General features: G+C 40.2%; 1 protein-coding gene and 1 pseudogene across 2 annotated transcripts in view; one reads left to right on the forward strand and one right to left on the reverse strand.

Moving 5' to 3' along the window:
- PLPP1 (phospholipid phosphatase 1) overlaps positions 1-24,008 on the forward strand; it is a 114,111-nt gene that overhangs the window by 15,721 nt on the left and 74,382 nt on the right. The window lies entirely within an intron of this gene.
- LOC111541633 lies at positions 4,231-4,705 on the reverse strand (annotated as a pseudogene).

The raw sequence follows: 24,008 nt of genomic DNA on the forward strand, positions 1-24,008 counted from the left end.
CGGCAAAACCTCGTTTTTACCTAAACAAAACAAAACAAAACAAAACAAAATTAACTGGGCTTGGTGGTGCAGGCCTATAGTCCCCACTAACTTGGGGGTTGAGGTGGATCACCTGAGCCTGGGAAGGTCAAGGCTGCAATGAGCTGTGATTGTACCACTACACTCTATCTAGCCTGGGTGACACAGTGAGACAGGGTCTTGAAAAAAGTAAAAAAAGAAAATTTGATTTGGAAGATAGTGTAATTTGGTTGAATATTTTGTAAATTAAAGTTGTAGTAAAAGCAGAGTAGTTTGAAATTTTGAACTGTCAAATCAAATAGAATTGTAGCAGAAGTGTTGCTATGAGGCTAGCCATGGACATATTTTAGTGAATTATCTGACATAGTGAATTATAGGAGACTTCAGTGAATTATATGAGATAAAGACATATTAATACTTTCTGTAATGAAGAATGTAAATGGGTACTATTTGAGTGGGCTACCATTATATTTATGTAAGCTATAATTACCCAAAATAAGGAAACAGTGTTGTACCTTTTTAAAGAGCTTAGAATGCTAGGGTGATTCTTACCTTGCAGTTTCAACAGAAGATTTTATATTTTATTAAGACATGAAACAAATTCTCATTCATTTTTATTAATATATAGATATTTTGCAGAATTCTTTTGTGTTCATGGGATGCATAAAGGTTGAGTATGGACGTTGGAAGCATACAGGTCTGAGTTTGAATCTCAGTTCTGTCACCTACTGCTTGAGTAACTCACCTGAGTTCACAACTTAAGTTTCTTTATCTGAAAAGGACTGTGTCTTAATCTGTATGTTCTCCTTGGCATGTGGCCCACTTGGCATAGTGGGCATTTGTTTATTCCACAAATATCTATTGCTCATATACTGTGTGCCGAGCACTGTCTTAGGTAATAGAGATACCTTTTTTCAAGACCCTGTCTCACTGTGTCACCCAGGCTAGATAGAGTGTGGTGGTACAATCACAGCTCATTGCAGCCTTGACCTTCCCAGGCTCAGGTGATCCACCTCAACCCCCAAGTTAGTGGGGACTATAGGCCTGCACCACCAAGCCCAGTTAATTTTGTTTTGTTTTGTTTTGTTTTGTTTAGGTAAAAACGAGGTTTTGCCATGTTGCCCAGGCTGGTCTTGAACTCCTGGCTCAAGCAACCTGCCCACCTCTGCCTCCCAAAGTGCTGGGAATACAGGTGTGAGCTATAACACCAGGCCCAATTTTCATCCTTAATCATGAAACATGTGAGGATATGAAATAAGAGCAACAAATAAATCATACAAATAAACAAATCATACAAATAAATATGAAAGATGAACCGATAAGTGTTGTGAAGGAGAAGTATGAGTGCTATGATAGTTTATAATGAGTTTATAATGAGGGGGTCTAAGAAAAAGGAGAATGAGGTAGCTTTTAAAAATGATTACTTTGGCTGCAGGGTAGAATCATAGATTAGAGCTAAGAAATAATGGATTTAGGGAGATCAGTTAGGAAGCTGCTGTGACAGTCCAGGTGAGGCAGGTAGTGAGACTAAAGAGGTGGTGGTGATGGTGGTGGAAATGGAGAATACATTTCGGAGGTATTTGGGAAGTAAGGGATACCTGTCTTGGTGACATGTTGAAGGTGGAGGGTAAGAGAGAGAAATGTCAAGAATAGTTCTGAAGCTTCTGGCTTGTATAATTGAACAGATGTTGGTTCCTGCCAGTTACTGAGGTGGAGTGTGCTAGATGAGAACCAGGTTTGATAGGAAGGGGGATGGGGAGGAGATAGTTTGGTTTGGGGCATGTAAGTTGAAGATGCTTTTGAAATATTTAAGTGGAAGTGTCAAGTTCTTGTTTGCATAATGGTTCTAGAGCTCAGAGGAATGGTCAGACTTTTGAGAATCGTTGGCATATTCATGGTAATTGAAGCCATGAGAATTGATGAAATTTCAGGAAGAAGTTATAAAATGAAAACGGAGGAAGACTTTGTACTGAGCTTTGAGAAACTGACATTTCAGATTGGTTAGAGGGAATTAAGACCACCAAGACTGAGAAGCAATACCTTAACAGCCAGGAGAGTGTTTCTGGAAAGCCAAGTGGAGAGAGTGGCAACGAGCTACATTCTTCTGAAGGGTCAAACAAGATAAAGACTGGAGAGTGTCCGTTGGGTTTAGTTATACAAGATCAGTTATAACCTTATGTAAAGCCATTTCAGTGGTGAGTTGGAAGCTGAAAGAGATGGATATTGCTGGGTATAGATTATTCTTTGAAAAAGTTGGATTGAGAAAGAAGGGAGAATGTGGTAGCTTAAGGGAGAAGACACTCAAATATTGGCTGAGTGAATACATGTACAACATGAAGCTCCTTTAGAAAATAACAAGCACAGGCTAGCAGGATCATCTCTGAGGAGGATGGGAGGAAGATCTGTTAGGGATATCAAATGAAACACGAATAGTCTGGGATCATAGTTTTTCGTGGCTTCCTATGATGTGCCAGATGAGGGAAGAAGAATCTTGCCAGAAGGAGAAATGTCATTTTTAGAACAATGGTATAGGAATTGTTGACCGCCCTTACAGAGAACCCTCATTGCTGAGAATTTGATATATTGTTTTCCAACTATTACCAAGTATAGTGGAAGGAATCTGGGATTTGGAGCCTGGTATTCAAAATTTCATAATCTGCTTTGATATTTTCTTGTGTTAGATTGCACAGTTGATTATTTAGTCCTAAAACGCTTCAATTTCTTCATTTGTATAATGGAGCAAATACTGTCTAGTTCATGGATTTGTTAGGATTAAATGAGAATCTGTGTATATAAAGCAGCAGGTATTTAGTAGACAGTCAATAAGCTGATGTCTACTTGTTTTCTTGCTTCTCAAGGTAACAGTTGTTTATTGTGTATTTTCAGCATTATAAGTTTGCTCTTAGCCTCAAAGGAATAATTTGTGGGAATCCTTCCTTCAGCTTATCTTCTGTGTAGAATAACTTGAGTGATACAAGCATACATTTTTGGGGAAATGGAAATATGATTTGCTACTGTAATAATAACCAATAAATAAGTGTTTTGCCAGACATTTTTGGCAGGTATGTCTTATATTTGTGTGCCTTTAAAAAAAAGTGTGTGTATTTTAAACAAAGTTTACTAATTTAGATATGCCAATTTGGTAACTTCCTGCCAGAGTAAGAGTTTTTATGTTTTCCTTCTGAGACACACCTTAGTATAACTTTATTTTAGTTTCTGGACCGTTGCCATTTGGCATAACTTCAAACTAGATGTGATGGACCCACATAAATACTTTTAAGATTTAACATTTTTTTTTATGGTTGGGGGGATATGAACTTTCAAAACCAGTTGAGGTGTCAGGTCTGGATTTTATTTGTTGTTTAATTTTTTTTTTTTTTTTTTTTTTGAGACAAGGTCTTCCTCATTGTTCAGGATGGAGTGCAGTGGTGTGATCACAGCTAAATTGCAGCCTTGACCTCCAGGGCTCAATTTGATCCTCCCACCTCAGCCTCCTGAGTAGCTGGGATTACAGGTGCATGCCACCACACCTGACTAATTTTTGTACTTGTTTCTTTTGTAGAGATGGGGTTTTGTTATGTGCCTAGGCAGGTCTTGCACTCCTGGGCTCAAGCGATCTGCCTGTCTTGGCCTACCAAAGTGCTGGGATTATAGGCATGAGCCATTGTGCCTGGCCATTTAAAATTTTTTGTTTGTATTTTTGATTCTTGAATTTTTTTTCTACACATATTTTGAACACTGAGATAACTAATTATATACCAAAATGACTGAAATGAAGTCAGTCTGATTTCTGTAAGTTTGATTGCTAAAGCAGTGTCCTTGAAGGTGTTAAAATGTACTCTCAATCCCACCCTATACAACCTATATCTCCCAGGCTGAAGTGCAGTGGCACAAACATGGCTCACTGTAGCCTTGACCTTGTATGCTTAAGCAATCCTCACATTTCAGCCTCCTGAGCAGCTGGAACCACAGATGTGCACTGCCATGTGTGGCTAATTTTTAAAATTTCTGTAGAGTCCTGGTCTCACTGTGTTGTCCAGGCTGGGCTCAGGGGATCCTCTCACCTCTGCCTCCCAAAGTGCTAGGATTACAGGCATTAGCCACCACTCCTAGCCTATGTATGAACCTTTGCAGAAGTAGATTACCCTAGAATTTTTTTTTTTATTATTATTATGTTGAAAAGATATATATATATATTTAGAATTAGGCAGCTGGACTCAGTTTAGATGATCCCAATTTTGTTGGCAACATCCAAAGCGTCGTAATCAGGAGCTAGTCGAACATACGCCTTTTTCTCTCCATCAGGCCGAATCAGGGTGTTGACCTTGGCCACATCAATGTCATAGAGCTTCTTCACAGCCTGTTTAATCTGGTGCTTGTTGGCTTTAACATCCACAATGAACACAAGTGTGTTGTTGTCTTCTATTTTCTTCAGTGGTCAGCGGAAACTTGATGATAGCATAGTGGTCAAGCTTGTTTCTCCTGGGGGCGCTCTTCCGAGGATATTTGGGCTGCCTCCGGAGTCGCAGTGTCTTGGGCCGCCGGAAGGTGGGTGACGAGCGGATCTTCTTTTTTTTGTGGCTGTGGACACCTTTCAACACTGCTTTCTTGGCCTTTAAAGCCTTCGCTTTGGCTTTGGCTTTAGGAGGGGCAGGAGCTTCCTTCTTCGCTTTCGGCGCCATCTTGTGAAAAGGTACCCTAGAATTTTTATAAGAACATTAGAATTTGCCGGCTTTATTCAAGAGTTAATACAGGCCGGGCGCAGTGGCTCATGCCTGTAATCCCAGCACTTTGGGAGGCCAAGGCGGGTGAACCACCTGGGGTCAGGAGTTCAAGACCAGCCTGGCCAACATGGTGCAACCCTGTCTCTACTAAAAAAAAAAAAACAAAATGAGCCGTGTGTGGTGGCACCTGCCTGTAGTCCCAGATACTCTGGAGGCTGAGGCAGGAGAATCGCTTGAACCCTGGAGGCAGAGGTTGCAGTTAGCCAAGATTACGCCACTGTACTCCAGCATGGGTGACAGAGCAAAACTCTATCTCAAAATAAAAAAAAAAAGTCAATATAGTAGTAATACTATAGTAAACACATACTTGTTATTCTATGGAATATGAGCCTTACTATGGAATAGGATAAATTATTTCTTTCCCAGTTACTAATAAGGGAGACTTCATTGGTTAAGGGAATTTTGTGGGTGGAATTGCTAAGACTAGAAATCTCATTGTTGGTTCAAAGAGAAAAATAAGTTAACCATGTGTTCTCACCTGAATATAGGATGCTTTGTTTTACAAGCTTAAATAATACCTGGACAAAACTCTACAGGTCACAAGTTCTTTGAAGACTTAATAAACTCTGTAGAAACTATACTTCAAAGAGGAACCTTCTTCTTAATTGACTATCCTGCCTTGTCTTCTGAAATTTATTGGTTTTTGACAAGCCTTTGAAGACAGACCACTAAAATACAGTGTTGTTAATATTTGATGAAATGTTCTTGTACATCTCTGTTACAGATTTTCCAAGTTAAAAATTACTTTTCCATTAGAGGAGCTCCTCATACCTTGCTTTTTCCCCCCAGAGGGGTGTGTGTGTGTGTGTGTGTAGTTTATAATATATTTTACTCTTGACTTTGGAAATATATAGTATTTCATTGTATGGATTTGGCATAATCCACTTTTTAACTCTTAAGTTTTAGACATTTAAACCTTGGATGATGTGGAATACTGTTGTTAGTAAGTTCTATGTTAGCTTTTTTTCTTTCTTTTTTTTTTTTTTTGAGACAGAGTCTTGCTCTGTCGCCCAGACTGGAGTGCAGTAGTGCGATCTCAGCTCACTACAACCTCCACTTCCTGGGTTCAAGTGATTCCCCTGCCTCACCCTCCCAAATAGCTGAGATTACAGGCACCTGCCACCACGCCTGGCTAATTTTTGTATTTTTAGTAGAGACGAGAGTTCACCATGTTGGTCAGGCTGGTCTTGAACTCCTGACCACAGGTGATCCACCCACCTCAGCCTCCCAAATTGCTGGGATTACAGGCTTGAGCTGCCTCGTACGGCCAGCTTTCTTTCTTCAAAAATATTCTGATTCCTGAAGTTTCTTTCTTTTTTCTTTTTTTGAGAAGGAGTTTCGCTCTTGTTGCCCAGGCTGGAGTGCAATGGTGCAATCTCAGCTCACTGCAACCTTCGCCTCCCAGATTCAAATGCTTCTCCTGCCTCAGCCTCCTGAGTAGCTGGGATTATAGGCTGCCACCTGCCACCACGCCCAGCTAATTTTTGTATTTTTAGTAGAGTAGGGGTTTCACCATGTTGGTCAGGCTGGTCTCGAACTCCTGACCTCAGGTGATCCACCCGCCTCGGCCTACCAAAGTGCTAGGATTACAGGCGTGAGCCACCGTGCCTGGCCTCCTAATTTTCTAAAATTAACGTGTTAAATTGTTAAAGTCTAAAAAGCCCAGAAAAGAAAATAAGTATCATTAGTAATCTTCTCACCATCATCCAAAGATTACCCCGTTTAACATTTTGGTTGCTTATCTTTCCAGTCCTTTTTAATGTCCATATACCCACATTTTTTTAAAAACCCATGTTTTAAAAGAAAAAAAGTTATGATACTACTGCAAATATACATATATTTTGTAATTTTCAATTTAATTGTCTCTGAAATTTTAATGGTTATATGGTGTTTCATTGTATGTATTTGGTATAAGTCACTTTGCCCCCATTTTTGGATATTTAGGTTATTTGCAATTGTTGTGCTATTATGCTGTGTACAACATCCTTGTGGAAACTTTGGCATTGTCCATCTTAGACTCTCTCAGTGTACTCTGTCCTTTTCAGCCTGCTTTTCTCTCTTTTCCAGTAACTTCTTTAACAACATCAGATCAGTTGGACAGATTATTCTTCAAACAATTTACTGACTCTTAGGCATGAATATGCTGGTTTCTGTGAATTCTGGGATTAAAGATAGATACATAGACACATTTTATTTGCAGAGATAAAGAATTACAATAATAAATTAAGTGTTGTAATAGGTTTATATATGTATAAGGTCCATGAGGGCTCAGAAAGAGAGCAGGGGTTGTGAGGGCAGTAGGCAGGGGAGAAAGATCAGGGAGTAAGCATTTATTAATCCTCTTAATGTGCCAGGCACTAAGTTAGGCACATGACTAGGTTCTTAGTTTGCAACAGTTCTAGGAGGTATTTATTCTTACCAGATGAGGAAACTGAGCTCAAGACAGGTAAGTAGTTTGCCCAAGCTTCCACAAGTAGTAACTGGGAGAAAGCCAGAAGTAAACCCAGCCAGATATACTTGACTACCCAACTCTGTCCAGTACTCCACCCTGACACACCAAAGGATTGGTTCTACCAGTAGCTAAATAGAAGCTAGAATGGCAAGTAGGCATTAGCTAGGTGGAGGGGGTGGGGTCATTGCATAGAGCATGTCAAGAGGTTTGAAATAGGTATGAGGAGTAGGTGAGATGAGGCTTAAGCTAACATTTAATTGTTGTATTTAAAAAATTTATATACAGTAATATTTACTCATTTAGTGTATAGTTCTGTGAATTCAGACAATATGGAATTTAGTCCTGTAACCAGATACAATCAAGATACAGAATTGGTCTGTTACCTCCCCAAGTGCCCTCATTCTTCTCCTTTGTAGTCAGCTCCTTCCACCAGCCTTGACTTCTGGCAAACAGCGATGTATTCTCTATCCTATGTGTCATGTAAATGGAATGTCATATAAATGAAATCATGAAGGCTATATGGTATGTAGCCATTTGAGTCTACTCTGTTTCACACAGGACAATGCATTTTTGATTATGCCAACTACTGTGATATGTTTTTTTTTTTTTTTTTTTGAGGCGGAGTCTTGCTCTGTCGCCCGGACTGGAGTGCAGTGGCCGGATCTCAGCTCACTGCAAGCTCCGCCTCCCGGGTTTACGCCATTCTCCTGCCTCAGCCTCCCGAGTAGCTGAGACTACAGGCGCCCGCCACCTCGCCCAGCTAGTTTTTGTATTTTTAGTAGAGACGGGGTTTCACCGTGTTAGCCAGGATGGTCTCGATCTCCTGACCTCGTGATCCGCCCGTCTCGGCCTCCCAAAGTGCTGGGATGACAGGCTTGAGCCACCGCGCCCGGCCTGTGATATGTTACTGTATAGTTTTGCTGTAGGTTTTTGTCCCTTTCTAAATGTGCTTATATCACTTCTAACCCTAGTTCCATGTAAACAGAATGTTTTTTGGCAGAGAAGTTACTAAGTTATAGCTTCAAATACCACGGAAGCCCCAAATAGTTTCCTGATAAGTGGCCAGGAGAAAGTACAATTGAAAAAAATCAGCTCTCTCTCCCATTACCCTTTACCTCAGTTATCTCCTTGCTTTTAGCATATAAAAAACCACGTGGACAGTTTACTACTGATTGTGACCTTTGCCATCTTAAAAGGGAAGACAAAGAAAGGGAACAGCTGTATCATGAGGGAGTGGAAGGAATTAATGTTGTTCTTGGCCAGTGGCACTGTTTTCTTGTGCCTTTCTGGGAAGGGAACAACAGGTGAGAAGGTTTGCTTTTTGTTTTTGTTAGTGTATAAATAAATAGGTTAACTTGTTTTTTATTTGTGCAGAAATCTGAGAGTCCTTAGTGAAGTATCCTGCCCTAATAGCTTGTGATTTTTTTAAAGCTCATTAAATATATACACAAATTTATTTTAAGTGTCTTAATGAACTAAGCTACTCCAAGGTTGAGGATATTGTAGGTAATTACTGATTTAAAACTACAAATGTAAAAACATCTTGGGTGTCACTTATATCCTATATCCCAACTACTTTTTCTCCCTTTTACCCTAATTTTAAGATAAAAAAGATAATGAAGTACTTTTTATAATAAAGCCATGTCAGCCACAGAGAGATGGTGACTGTAAGCTAAGTGACCAGAATGTTGGTGCCCCTAAAAGTTGAGGGTGCACTGTTCTTTGCATTCTTGCATGTTAACACTTTTCATAACATCTCTGTGAATCACACTCAAATATACTGTACAGTGCTATCACTGATCCCTCTTACCTGCCACCAGGCTCTGCCCCTTCCCTACCTATACCTTGCACAGATTCATTGTCCTGAAGCACAGCTTTCTTGCTCAAGAACCATTGTTGATTTTTCATTTATTGTTGAAACATACACAAATTGTTTACCTGAAATTGAAAACCTTCATGTAGTTTTGCTTTGCCCATTCATATTTATTTCTCTTTGTTACTCATTACCCTCTACCTTACTTTAGTGAAATCATCCTGTTTTTAGTTGTCTAACAGCAGATTGAGTTCAGTTACCAATTTTTAAATTCAATTCTAATTCCATTTCCCATTTTAGTTGTTTTGACTAGTTTTTTTCTACTCTATTAAAAGCTCTAGTTGTTCTCTGTTCTCCTCATTTATCTGACTCTAAAATCTTCTAAATAGTACCCACTTTATTTAGAACATTTTAGGTAAAATAAGTACAGATTGGAATCCTGAGTGCACCACTTAACTATTGAGGCTGACAGCCAGTGTACACCTGGATCTTCCCTTCCCCTGCCCATGACTCTTCATTGTCTTGGTCCCTCCTATGGACCTCCCCATGATCCCTCAACTAAAAGTTTGAAGCAGAACCCAGCTCCTTTAGCACCAGCTAGTGTCTGTTCTGAGTGGCCAATGCTGGTACAAGTATGAGTTATTAAATATTTTTAATTTCACCCTGCTTATTATATGTATGATTTTAATTAAGTTACTTGTCCTCTCTGAGCCACTCCCTGATCTTTAAAACGGGGATAATAATACCTGTTTTGCAGGATGGCTGTTCATTCATCAAATATTTGTTGAAGGCCTGCCTTGTTCTAGGCAATGACTTAAGTACTTGGGATATATTGTTGAACAAAACAGAAATGTCTGTGCCTTCTTGGAGCATGTGTTTTAGAATTATGAGGATTAAATGAAAATAAATATTCAATATGGTGCCAGGCACATAGAGGTGTCTACAGTGTCTTATCTCACTTTCTTCCTGTTTGCCATACTATTTCCATCAGGGCCAAAGAGAACGGATAGGAGGAAGAAATAAACTTCATATTTGATTTGTATAGCTGTGTAGGGTAGCAGGCCCTGGGTCCTCTTTGGGGAGGTCATACAAACTGGACATGGCCTTCTGTCAAGAATTATTAGACCAGGCATGGGGGCTCACGCGTGTAATCCTAGCACTTTGGGAGGCTGAGGCAGGAGGATTGCTTGAGGCCGGGAGTTTGAGACCAGCCTAGCCAACATGGCAAAACCCTGTCTCTACTAAAAATATAAAAATTAGCCAGGTATGGTGTCTCATGCCTGTAATCCCAGCTCTTCACGAGGCTGAGGCATGAGAATTGCTTGAACCTGGGAGGCGGAGGTTGCAGTGAGTTGAAATTGTGCCATTGCACTGTACTTCAGCCTGGGCAACAGAGTGAGACTGTCTCAAAAAAAAAAAAAAAAAAAAAAAGAGTGATCAGTGTGCAGATAGGTGGATTTAAAAAATCATAAGTGACCTTTTATCTGTACTTTGTTCTTTTACTCCTTAATGAGACTGAGGGCCTGTTGGGCTCACCAAGACCAGGTGAACCCAGAGGGCTCTCGGTCTCATTGACTGAATTGGGTTTGAATCTCAATTCTGCAACCTACGTGGCTTTGGGCAGGTTTCCTCATTTTCAAAATGATACAATAATAATATTTACCTTTTAAAATTATTGAAGGATTAGAAAGCTGTAACACGTAGCATGCTGTCATGGCATAAGATGGGAGTTAAGTAAAAAGTAGCTGCTATTAACATTTTTGAAAAGTGCTCCTTCATTTTCCCTGCTCCCTTTCATACTCTTCATCCTACTTTCCTGGTAGTTCATTTCTTCTTAGTTGGCTGTTGACTTTCTATTTTCTTTCCAAGATTATGGATCATGCCACTTTTTCCGAGTGATCTTAAAGTCTCATGGCTTCAGCTATTTCCTTTATAACGGATAATTCCAGATATTCATCTTCAGTCTGTATTCGTTTCTGAGTGCCAGATATGAATGTCTAGGTGTGTGCTAGACATGAAACATGTGCCAAATGATCAGGAATGATAATCAGTGTGGAGTCTGTGTACTTGACCTACAGAGGAAACAAACTGTCTTATCTGGCAAACTTTTTAGTTTTGCCTATTGGTAAAATTTTGAATGACTTTCTTTATTCTTGGACATCTAATGATCTTTTGTAAAGAAGGGGAAGAGAACCCTTTCTGTTCAGAAATAACACACAGCTTGATTAGTAGGAGAATTTTTCATGTGATTCTGGAAAGAATTTGCAACACCTGTTTCCAAAGAAAGCAAGAAATATGTTGCATATTTTTCTCCCCAAAATGTATTTTGTCCAAACTGAATTGGACACAAAGAACATTCCTTAAATTTGGAATAAATAAACTTTCTGAAAACTGCTCAGGTAACAAAGTAGTAAAGAGCCAAAAAAATTTTATTTACTTCTAACCTTTGACTACTAAAAGGAGAAAATGAAAGGGTTCATGGAAGCAAAATTCACAAAAGTAACTGTAGACTTTCTTGTCAGATCCAAATATACATGTAGAAAAATGTACAAACATGGTTAAATTTACATATGCCGGAATTTTGGGGGGAATGGAATGTGTTTCTTACATATTAGTTTTATTTATTACCTTTTTGGTAAAAAATCAGCTCCTAGAAGCAACTCCCTCATTTATTATTTTTCTTATAAATTTTGCTAAGGTGTCAACATTTCTCTTCCCTAGTTTGAAGCAGGATGGCTACTTAACCAAATTCTAGTAGGGTAAGATTTATTGTGTGTATCACATAGAGACCCTGGAAGTTAGATTCCTTTCCTAAGAGAGAGGCTGTATAATGTGGTGAAAAGAACAGAAACTTTTTGTTGAAGTTTTAGTTTCCCTGCTTACCAACTGTGTAATACTGATTATCTGCCTTAGTAGTGCTGTGCACTTGGGTGAGTTACTTAGTGTCTCTGAGTTTGATGAAATTTAGCCCAGAGATACAATTAGTGCCTTATTTTTTATTTTTATTTTTTAGTAATTTGCTGTATTTGTGTCTTCTTTTATATTCTTAAGCTAAAGTAGGACTGACCATTTCATCAACCTGTTTAAAAAAAAGGCATTTGGTTTTGTTGATAGTCTTTTCCTTTATTTTTCATTTCTTTAATTTCTGTTCTATATTGCTCTTAGTTTCTTGAACTTTTAAAAATAAGATTTTTGTTTTGTTTTGTTTTCCTTTTTTTTTTTTTTTTGAGACAGAGTCTTGCTCTGTTGCCTATACTGGAGTGCAGTGGCATGATCTCAGTTCACTGCAAGCTCTGCCTCCCGAGTTCAAGCGATTCTCCTGCCTCAGTCTCCCGAGTAGCTGTGGTTACAGGCGTGTACCACCATGCCTGGCTAATTTAAGTAGAGATGGGGTTTCACCATGTTGGCCAGGCTGGTCTCAAACTCCTGACCTCAAGTGATCTCCCCGCCGCAGTCTCCCAAAGTGCTGGGATTACAGGTGTGAGCCACTGTGCCTGACTCCGCCTCCTGGGTTCAAGTGGTTCTCCTGCCTCAGCTTCCAGAGTACCTGGGAGTAGAGGCACACACCATCATGCCTGGCTAATTTTTGTAATTTTAGTAGAGATGGGGCTGTGTTGGCCAGGCTGGTCTTGAACTCCTGACCTCAAGTGATCCGGCCACCTCAGCCTCCCAAAGTGCTGGGATTACAGGCATGAGCTACTGCACCCAGCCAGTTTTTTAAATTTCTAATGTAGGAATTTAAGGGTTTACAATTTTCATGTGTGGTATTTTAGCTGCATCCTTTAAGTTTTGACTTGTAGTATTTTCCTTGTTCACTTTTAACTATTTTGTCATTTACCTTTTAACTTTTCTTGACCTGTGACTCATTGGCTTTTAAGTTTTCAAACATAGATATTTTGGGGAGACCTTCCGTTACAAAATTGTTAAGATTAGAGATAATATATATGCAAATATCAGGCAAATAATAGATACTCAATAAATGTTTTCATTTTTCCTTAAAGAAATAAACTTCTGGCCGGGCGCGGTGGCTCAAGCCTGTAATCCCAGCACTTTGGGAGGCCGAGGCGGGCAGATCACGAGGTCAGGAGATCGAGACCATCCTGGCTGACACGGTGAAACCCCATCTCTACTAAAAATACAAGAAAATTAGCCGGGTGTGGTGGCAGGCACCTGTAGTCCCAGGTACTCGGGAGGCTGAGGCAGGAGAATGGCGTGAACCCAGGGGGCGGAGCTTGCAGTGAGCCGAGATTGTGCCACTGCACTCCAGCCTGGGGCACAGAGCAAGACTCCGTCTCAAAAAAAAAAGAAAAAGAAATAAACTTCTGCTATTTGTTTGTTTTGTTTTTTTGTGTGTAGTGTAGAGATGGGAGTCTCCCTATGTTGTTCAGGCTGGTCTCGAACTCTTGGCCTCAAGTGATCCTCCTGCCTTGACCTTCCAAAGTGTTGGGATTACAGGGCTTGAGCCACTGCTACTGGCCTAATATCTGCTTTTGAAATGAGAATGGGAAATATACAATTGCCAGTAAGTGTAAATAATACTAAAAATGACTTTAGTTCTGCATTATAGCCAGTTGAGTAGATGAAGTATAGAGAATATAGGGGGATGATAAGAAGAGGGTAAAACTGGGAGGAGGGAAGGGAGGAAGGAAATTTAGCTCTTCTAAATTCTTTCTCTAGAATTTAGAGAGGATGGCTCATGCCTGTAATTCTAGCACTTTGGGAGGCTAAGATGGATGCATCACTTGAGACCAGGAGTTTGAGACCAGCCTGAGCAACATGGCAAAATCCTGTCTCTACATAAAGTACAAGAATTAGCCGGGCGTGGTGATGTGCACCTATAGTTCGAGCTATTCAGAAGGCTGTGGTTGGGAGGACTGGATTACCTGAGCTTCAGAGGTTGAGGCTGTGGTGAGCTGTGTTGGTATCACTGCACTCAAGCCTGGGTGACAGAGTGAGACACTCTCAAAAAAAAAGAAAAGGAAGAGGAAAAAGTGGAAATACCAAGTTAATTCCAGTCTTCTTTGAAGTCATATTCTGCTGAACAGTTTAGTCTGTGGCCTTCAACATACTAGTTATTTTAAATTATATTTCTTACACTTTAGTAAAAGAAGTGTGCTTAGATGACCTTTAGGGTGTGTGTGTATGTGTTTTTGTGTATGTGTATGCAGGTGCATGTTGCCCTGCATGGCAAAAAAAATTTTGTTTTTGGGGAAAGGGTCCATGGTTTCTTTAAAATCTTTTTTTTTTTTTCTTTTTGAGACAGAGTCTTGCTGTGTCTCCCAGGCTGGAGTGGAGTGGCGCAGTCTCGGCTCACTGCAGCCTCCATCTCCTGTGTTCAAGTGATTCTCCACCTGCCTCAGCATCCCGAGTAGCTGGGACAACAGGCGTGCACCACCATGCCCGGCTAATTTTTTTTTTTTTTTCCGGATACACAGTCACTCTGTTGCCCAGGCTGGAGTGCAGCAGGGCAATGTCGGCTCACTGCAACCTCTGCCTCCTGGGTTCAAACAATTCTCTGCCTCAGCCTACCGAGTCGCTGAGATTACAGGCATCTGCCACCAGCTCGGCTAATTCTCGTAGTTTTAGTAGAGATGGGGTTTCATCATCTTGGCCAGGCTGGTCTTAAACCCCTGACCTTGTGATCCACCCACCTCGGCCTCCCAAAGTGCTGGGATTATAGGTGTGAACCACCATGCCTGGCCTAATTTTTGTATTTTTAATACAAAATTGCCTGACCTCAGGCAATCCACCCACCTCTCAAAGTGCTGAGATTACAGGTGTGAGCCACCACACCCGTTCCATTAGTCTTAAAGAGGTCCACAATCCCCAAGAAATTAAGAATCACCCCTCCCTCCCTCCCTCCTCTCACCTTCCTCCCCTCTCTGCTTCTGCTGCTCTCCACTCCCTCCCCTCCCCCTTCCCCTCCCTCCTCTCTCCCCCTTCTCCCCACCCCTCTCCCCCTTCTTCCCTCCCCCCTTCCCTCCCCTTCCTACCTACCTACTTGCCCTCCCCTTCCTCCCCTTCCTTTCCTTCACTTTGAGACAGCCTCTCTCTGTTGCCCAGGCTCTAGCGCAGTGTTGTGACCTCTGCTCACTGCAATCTCCACCTCCCGGGTGCAAGCAGTTCTCCTGCTTCAGCCTCCTAAGTAGCTGGGATTACAGGCACACACGCTACCACCCCAGGCTAATTTTTGTGTATTTTAGTAGAGATGGGGTTTTGCCGTGTTGGCCAGTTTGATCTTGAGCTCCTGACCTCAGGTGATCTGGCCTCACAAAGTGCTGAGATTACAGGCATGAACTACCTCACCCCGCCAAGAAACAACACTTCAGACTTCATTAGTTGAGATAAATGGAGAAGTTTAACAGGAAATTATTTTTTCCTGCTCTAATAGTAATGACTACTTCCCACTTGAGTGAGACTTGGTGTTCCTTATAATTCCTCATGTTACAGCCAGATGACCAGACAATATGCTAAGATCAGGATTTGGCTTTTACTGTAGTGCAACTTAAAACCGAACATGATATTTTATAAGCATAAATATTGTAATACCTGGTATGAATTACAAAACCGTAAATGCCTTTGATTAGTATAGTTTTTATACAGCTAAGCCAAGCATTTTTGGCTTCACCTGAGGGTAGGAACAGTTCTGGGAGTAAGAGGAAGCAGTTGGTAGCTGCAGTGGAGATGGGATACTGTAAAGGGCAGCTTTGGACAGCCAGAAGACAAGAAAATACTGTTGGTTTAGAGATGAAAGGTTTTACCCCAGGACAAAAGAATAGGGAAGACCCGAGGTTGGTAAGAGAGGTAGGAGGGTAGCCAGTCATACTTGACTGACCCTCTTGCTTCCCTTCACACTAAGGTGTCATTGCCTGAAAAGAGAAGCTAGCTCAGGATTCTAAAATTTGAAGGATGCAGCAGTGATAGCTTCTTGAGAGGAAGCAGCTAAATGTATGCATGTGGGGGAATTTTTTTTCTGAGCACTGGCTCACAATAAAACCTATGATTACTCAAGTACTTTATAATTATTCCCTCTTACGTTTCTGGAATCAGAATTAGTGCCTTGTGTTAATATGTTTTGGAAATTTAATGCTCAACCTGTCAGTTTATTTTTAACCCCCTAGATCTGCATTATTCAGTATGAGATCCATTAGCTGCATGTAGCAATTTAAAATTAAATTAATTAAAATTTAATACAATTAAAAGTTCAGTCCTTCAGTCACACTAGCCATATATCAAGAGCTCCGTAGCTTCATGTGACTAGTGGCTACTGCATTGGACAACACATTGTATTGGACTTTTTTTTTTTTTTGAGATGGAGTCTCACTCTTGTCACTAGGCTGGAGTGCAGTGGCACGATCTCGGCTTACTGCAACCTCTGCCTCCTGGGTTCAAGCGATTCTTCTGCCTCTCAGCCTCCTGAGTAGCTGGGACTACAGGTGTGCACCACCATGCCTGGCTAATTTTTGTGTTTTTAGTAGAGACGGGGTTTCACCATGTTGGCCAGGATGATCTCGATCTCTTGACCTTGTGATCTGCCCGCCTCGGCCTCCCTAAGTGCTTGGATTACAGGTGTGAACCACCACATCCGGCCTGGACATTTCTTTTATCACAGAAGATTTTATTGGCTAGCACTGCCCTAAATAAAATTATATATTTTCTTTCCTTTTTCTCCCATCAGACTAAAGCTACTTTATATTAATATGTAATTAACTTTGGTATTTCAAAGTAAAAAACTTGAAAGGCTTACTAGAGTAATATTATTTTGTTTTTTACATAATTAAAAAGACAATGTCGCTCTTTTATAATGATCTGCCTGAGTGCCGTTATTTTACAAGATTTTTCAAGAAGTGGTGACTAAATCAAAGCACTGTTATGGCTTGTATTCATCCCCTTCTACTGAACTCTTGAGTCTCAAGGTTATTTCTCCTCTCTCTGTAAGCATGTCTGGAAGGGCCCAAAATGTTATAACAAAATTTCCAATTTAAAAAGTTAGCGATGGGGCATGGTGGCTCACGCCTGTAATCCCAGCACTTTGGGAGGCTGAGGTGGGTGGACCACCTGAGGTCAGGAGTTCCAGACCAGCCTGGCCAATATGGAGAAACTCTGTCTCTACTAAAAATACAAAATTAGCTGGGTGTGGTGTAGTGCATGCTTGTAATCCCAGCTCCTCAGGAGGCTGAGGCAGGAGAATTGCTTGAACTCAGGAGGTGGAGGTTGCAGTGAGCCAAGATCATACCATTGCATTCCAGCCTGAGCAACAAAAGTGAAATTCTGCCCCCCCCCCCCAAAAAAAAGAAAGAAAAAGTTATCTTTGTTTCATACATTTTTAAGGACATCGTCATAGATCTGTAAAGTTGCAAGAGATGGAAAATCCCCAAAAGTAATTATTTTGCTGTAGGGCTGCTTCTCTGAGAACCTATCAATTAGGCATAAAGGCTAAAGGTTAGTTTTTACTGCTTTGCGTTTTTTCGTTTGTTTGTTTGGTTTTTTTGAGATGAAGTCTTGCTCTTGTTGTCCAGGCTGGAGTGCAGTGGCATGATCTCAGCTCACTGCAACCTCCGCCTCCTGGGTTCAGGCGATTCTCCTGTCTCAGCCTCCTGAGTAGCTGGGATTATAGGCTCCCGTCTCTGTGCCCAGCTAATTTTTGTATTTTTAGTAGAGATGGGGTTTTGCCATGTTGGCCAGGCTGGTCTCAAACTCCTGACCTTGCGATCCGCCCGCCTTGGCCTCCCAACGTGCTGGGATTACAGGGGTGAGCCACCATGCCCGGCTGGCCTGCTTTGTGTTTTAACAGAGTAAGAAAGTAGACTTTTCCTTTGCTCTAGTTTCAATCTTACTATAGGTAGGACTTTTTCAGATAAATTGTATGATTAATTTCAGGAAAAAGGATAGTATGGATGATTTCACGTAAGTTATAGGCATAATTTCAGGAAACAAAAAATGTTTTTATTGTGATAAACATCCCAAACACTTCCTAAACATCTTTAGAATCTACCTCTTTTTCCTCTTCCCCTTGTTATTTGTTTCAGGCCCTTAACATCTCTCATATATACTAGTATTTCCTGCCTCTGGCCTTACCCTCTCTTCCGTCTTCACAGTGTTTTTTTCTTTACACAGCTCTTTTCACAGCCCCCTCAGTTAGAATACAGATTGGATTGTGTGTCTCCCTGTTAACCCTAGAATAAAAATTCAAATGTAATGATTTTGGCCTTTTGTTTTATTATAAAGTATTCAAACATGGAAGTATATGCAGTAGAAAATTTGTTTTCTGCCTGATTTGATTTGTATTAGTACCATCTCTGGTATGTAACCCCCCTGTTAAATTTGACTGACTTAAAAAAAAATACCATCTCTGAAGATAACTATTTATAAGTTAGTTATATATTTTTCCAGACTTCCCAATGTTTATATATAAACATAAATAATTTTAGGCCGGGGGTGGTGGCTCACGCCTGTAATCCCAGCACTTTGGGAGGCTGCGGCAGGTGGATCACGAGGTCAGGAGATCAAGACCATCCTGGCTAACACAGTGAAACCCTGTCTGTACTAAAAATACAAAGAATTAGCCGGGTATGGTGGCGGGCACCTGTAGTCCCACCTACTCGGGAGGCTGAGGCAGGAGAATGGCATGAACCCGGGAGGCGGAGCTTGCAGTGAGCCGAGATTGCACCACTGCACTCCAGCCTGGGTAACAGAGCGAGACTCCATCTCAAAAAAAAAAAATAAATAAATAAAAATAAATAAGTAAATAATTTTAGAGAAATCAAATTATACCATATATAATGTTTTTACTTATTTTGCCTGGTTTTATGATCTATACTCATTGTGTTTTTTTTGTTTTTAATTTTTTAATTTTTCCATATTTTATGGTAGGATATCTGAAATATAAATATATTCTTACATCTCTTATATCTGAGATATAAATATATATGTGATATATAAATATATTCTACCAGATTTTATGGTAGGATATCTGAAATATAAATACTTTTATGATAGGATATCTGATATATAAATATATTCCCAGATTTTATGTTAGGATATCTGAAATATAAGTACAAATATATTCCTATAAGAATATATTTGTATTTCAGGTATATATGCAAGTACCTTAGCATGGTGGTGACTTATAATAGGTGCTCAGTCAATGTTTCCGTTCTTCTTGGACATATATGAGAAAGGCCATGTAAGATTATTAACTTATTTATTTATTTATTTATTTTGAGTAGTGAAACTCTACTCACAGTCTGAGGACTCATGGAGTTGTTCACATCCATGAACAACCATGTTATGAATCTTTTAGTTATAAAGCAAACCTTTCTCTTGAGCATGTTTGTGTTTTCTCATTTAGGTTTATAAATTGCTCTGAGACTAGCAGGATTACTGTTTAAGTAAGAGTCTTGTGAGGTAGGCTGCCCGATTATTTTAGGTGCTTCCAGTAAGAGCAAATATTTTTTTACTGGTGAATAAGAGACCACATTATAATTTGTCCTTTTTACTGAGGGTGCATAGTATATTGTATACTGTAAACTTGTATAGTATGTGAAAACTTTTTAAATAGGAATCTTGGAACAAAGTCATAGACGTCTAACTCGTTTACTAACTCTGAGGATGTGGAGGATGGATATGGACATAGGAAGTTCAACATGTGTATCATGGAGTGGGATATGTAGGTATGTAATCTGTGATACAATTTCAGATCTGAGATTCTAGTGGTTCTAGAGAAGAGAATAGGATGGATCTGGAGCTATTGTTAATTATTTGTAAAGTCCTACTTTGAAGTGTGATTGCTTTTTACTCTTCAGCATCTCCTTTGGAAATCTTACTCTTCTACTTTCCTGCAGGGAATTTGTGGAGCCCTGTTTTGGGTGGATCAGTAAAGAGGATGCCATTGGGGCCTCAACTTCTTTTCTCTTTGAGGAAGGAGTGATGGGTGCTGCTGAGAGAAGTGCTTCTACAGTAGCCATATTTGAAGCTTTGCTTGGAGGTAATGCTGGAGTGTACACAAATTGCCTTCAAGATTCCAGTAGTTTGTGATATACAGATTTGTTTGAGCAGTTAACATGGGTATATTCAGTTTGTTTATCTTTGTTAGCAGTTTGTGTTCCCAATGGAAAACAGTTTAAGAAAGAGTTGCTAGAGTATAGAATTGTAAGTGCTTCCCTAGCGTGTTCTTGGACTTCAGATTGTTCACCTTTTTCTTTTTTTCGTCTCTTCTTGGTTTGTTTGTTTGAATTTGAGCCCTTCGGTGTGACAAATCACATACGGCTTTTCATGATCTGACTTTATGGTTACATAAGATTATTGTTTATATGTTTCAGAAGCTTTACTCACTTGTTTATTCATTCATTCCATAAATATTCCTTGAAATGCTTACTCTAAGCAAGATTATGCAGTCATGTTACTGGGTGGTAATTAGGGAAAGGGAAAAATGGGAATTATATTTTGCAGATACAACAAAGGCTGAAGAGGTATGTGTGTGTGTGTGTTTTAGATACACACACATCAATATGTACACAGAGACACAATCCACAGTTCTATAGGAATAATTTCCTAAACATCTTTAGAATCTACCTCTTTTTCCTGTTCCCCTTGTTGTTTCTTTGTTTCAGGCCCTTAACATCTCTCATATACACTAGTATTTCTTGCCTCTGGCCTTGCCCTCTCTTCTGTCTTCACACTGTTTTTTTCCTTTACACAACTCTTTTCACAGCCCCTCCATTAGGGCACATATTGGAATTGTGTCTCCTTGTTACCCACAGAATAAAACCCAATATTCTTAATATGTAGTCTTAATATAGACTCTGTAAATAGCCGCTTTATTAATCTCTCTTGAGTTACTCACTTTTAGGTTTCAGCTCTCTACTGAGACCCCAACTGGCTTTACCTTCTCTTCCGTCCTGGTTCTGCTTATCTTCCATTGCCCCTGTGGACTGCTTTCTGTCATCGCCTTCCCTGCCCTCAGTCTCAAGAGCCTGAGACTGGCTTCTAGATGGGTTTGGACAATGGATAGCACTGGCAGGAGGAGAGTAGAGTTGCTGTGTTTATTTTCCTGGCTTCCTCCTACAAGATCGTGTCATGTTGGCTCTCCCAGAGGCCATGGCTCATATCATGGGGCCCTCTTTGTCCTTTCAAGTCTGTAGATGATAGCAGCTTCAGGAGGCTGCACTGTCTTTTGACTGTGCCCACATTTTTCATACCTTGTAAATAGTCCCTTTCTTAAACTCTCCTTAAATTACCCAGTTTGAGGGTGCTATCTGTTTCCTGATGGGATCCTGATGGCTGTGTTGCCCAAACCTAAATGTCAGTCATGCTTGCAGTTACAGCTATGTTATTTTCCGGTAGTACTGATTTCCCTCTTTCATTAAAAGTTCTGTGGTGGGTGGGTATGCTGGTTTATATGTGTAATACCAGAACTTTGGGAGGCCGAGGCAGGAGGATTGCTTGAGTTCAGGAGTTTGAGACCAGCCTGGGAAACATAGTGAGACTCTGTCCCTACCAAAAAAAAAAAAAAATTAGCCAGGAATGGTGGCACATGACTGTAGTCACAGCTGCTTGGGAGGCTGAGGTGAGAGGATTGCCTGAGCCCAAGAGTTCAAGGTTACAATGAACTATGGTCATGCCACTGGACCCCACCCTAGGTGACAGAGTAAGACCCAGTTTCTTAAAAAAAAAAAAAATTATTTGAGGGCTTTTTCATTCTTCCCCTCTTTTAGTCTTTTTTCCTTTCTTCTTTCCTGGCATTGCAGCTGCCGTATTATGGCAATGGAAATGTTTGAATGAATAACTAGGGGATGGACATCTGAGTTTCCCTGTTGTGTAGCATAATATTCATTTAAATGTCTGAAATGAGATCTTTAGAGAAACTTGGGGAAGGGAGTGGGTACAGGAATCAGTATAGTCACTTTAATAATTTGATTTTTATTTCATTCTTTTTAAAATAAATTTAGTACTTCTTTTTCTTTACCTTCTACATATTAGGGATTAACATTGATTTACTTTAGTCTTTCTCTTTGTAAAATGCATTTTAGATTTATTCCATTGGAATATTTTGTAATAGCACATATTTGAGGAAGTATATATGATATATATAGATTTCAACTATCACTGAACTGAGGAGAATATGGGAACATCTGTTTGCATCTATCCAGGTATTCATGTGTCTGTTTTCCTTGACATATCATAGAAGTAGTGCACTAAGAGCAGACATACATGCCTAACAGTTGTGTTTAGCAAGATCACAATATGTATGTGGTACTGTCACCCATGGCCCTGATAGGAAACAGATGGCATATTCAAGCTGGATAATTTGAAGAGGATTAAATGAAGCAAGTATTCACAAATAGGTGGGAGAGTTTAGAAAATCAACAAGAGATATTGCAGTATCCTGGGCTAGCAACAGAGAGGATGGGAATATTGCCCCTTAGACCTGAAGCACAAAGAGAAGGAGTGCTACCCCAAAAAGAGAGCTGTGTGGAGAAGGCTATCTGATAGCAGCTGTAGTCCCAGGTAGAGGATGAGCCACCATGCCCGGCGGTTATTACAGAATTTAAAAGTGACTCCTTTTAAGGAAATTTTAATTAAGAGAAAAATATCCTAGAACTATGATTAGGGTCAAAACAGTATCTATGTTCTTTAGATATTAAGGAGAAAGTGTATCTGTCCTAAGAAAGTGTTTATAAGGAGAAGAATCTTCCTAGAACACTAACTTTAACACAGAACTCTCAGCACTACTCTAAAAAATTAACATTAAAAATAATCTCGGTTGGGTGTGGTGGCTCATGTCTGTAATCCCAGCAGTTTGGGAGGCTGAGACAGGTAGATCACTTGAGGGCAGGAGTTCAAGATGAGCCTGGCCAACATGGTGAAAACCCATCTTTACTGAAACTACAAAAATTAGCCGGGCTTGGTTATACGTGCCTGTGGTCCCAGCTAATCAGGAGGCTGAAATCGGAGAATCAGTTGAAACTGGGAGGCGGAGGTTGCAGTGAGCCAAGGTCGCACCTCTGCACTATGCAGCCTGGGCCACAGAGTAAGACTCTTTCTCAAAACAAAACCAAAACCAAACCAAAACAAAACAAAAAAACGATCTCAGTAGCAGATAAAGACTATTCCATTGTGTTTTGGAATAGAGGTATCTGTTTACTCTGGAGGGATGGACATGCCTCTCTGTGTGTGTGTAATACATATGAACAGTAGAGGACATAATTTTGACGTATTTAACTTGAAGAAAGGGATGCTTAGACAATAACAACCCAATATTGAACAACGCTCCACACTAAGTTTCTTTATGAAGATACCATTGTTGTATTAGTGGAGATGGTATAATATAGTCTCAGTAAAGACTTCAATCTTTACCCAGTTCTCATGTTCCTTGATGTCTTAGCATTTGACATATTAGATTTACCATGTACTAGATACTCTGAGCTTTGGTTTTTGTATCACAACATTGTCCTACTTCTCTATTGTTCATTCATTATTTTGTTTAAAGAATGGCCAGATATGCTGCTGAACAAGACAGACACAGCCCTTGCCCCTTGGAGCCTGTTAGCATTCTTTCTTTCTCTCCACCTATAGCCTCTTTTCATGTTTTCTCTGTGGATATTCGTCCTTAGCTGATTGCTTTGTCTCTTTCAGTCTTGATTTGCCTTCTGTAAGAACTGTTTTATTCTCCTAGTTTAAGTTGCAACTTCTAATGCCAACAACTTACACATCTTTCTCTACTTCTGATCTTTACCCTGCATTTTATTCACTTAGTCATTTAATATAATTTTTTTTTTTTTTTTTGAGACAGAGTTTTGCTCTTGTTGCCCAGGCTGGAATGCAATGATGCCATCTTGGCTTACCACAACCTCCGCCTCCTGGGTTCAAGCGATTCTCCTGCCTCAGCCTCCTGAGTAGCTGGGATTTTGGGTGCCTGCCACCATGCCTGGCTAATTTT

The sequence above is a fragment of the Piliocolobus tephrosceles genome, chromosome 4, assembly GCF_002776525.5.
Source record: "Piliocolobus tephrosceles isolate RC106 chromosome 4, ASM277652v3, whole genome shotgun sequence".
In the NCBI taxonomy this organism is placed as follows: Eukaryota; Metazoa; Chordata; class Mammalia; order Primates; family Cercopithecidae; genus Piliocolobus; species Piliocolobus tephrosceles.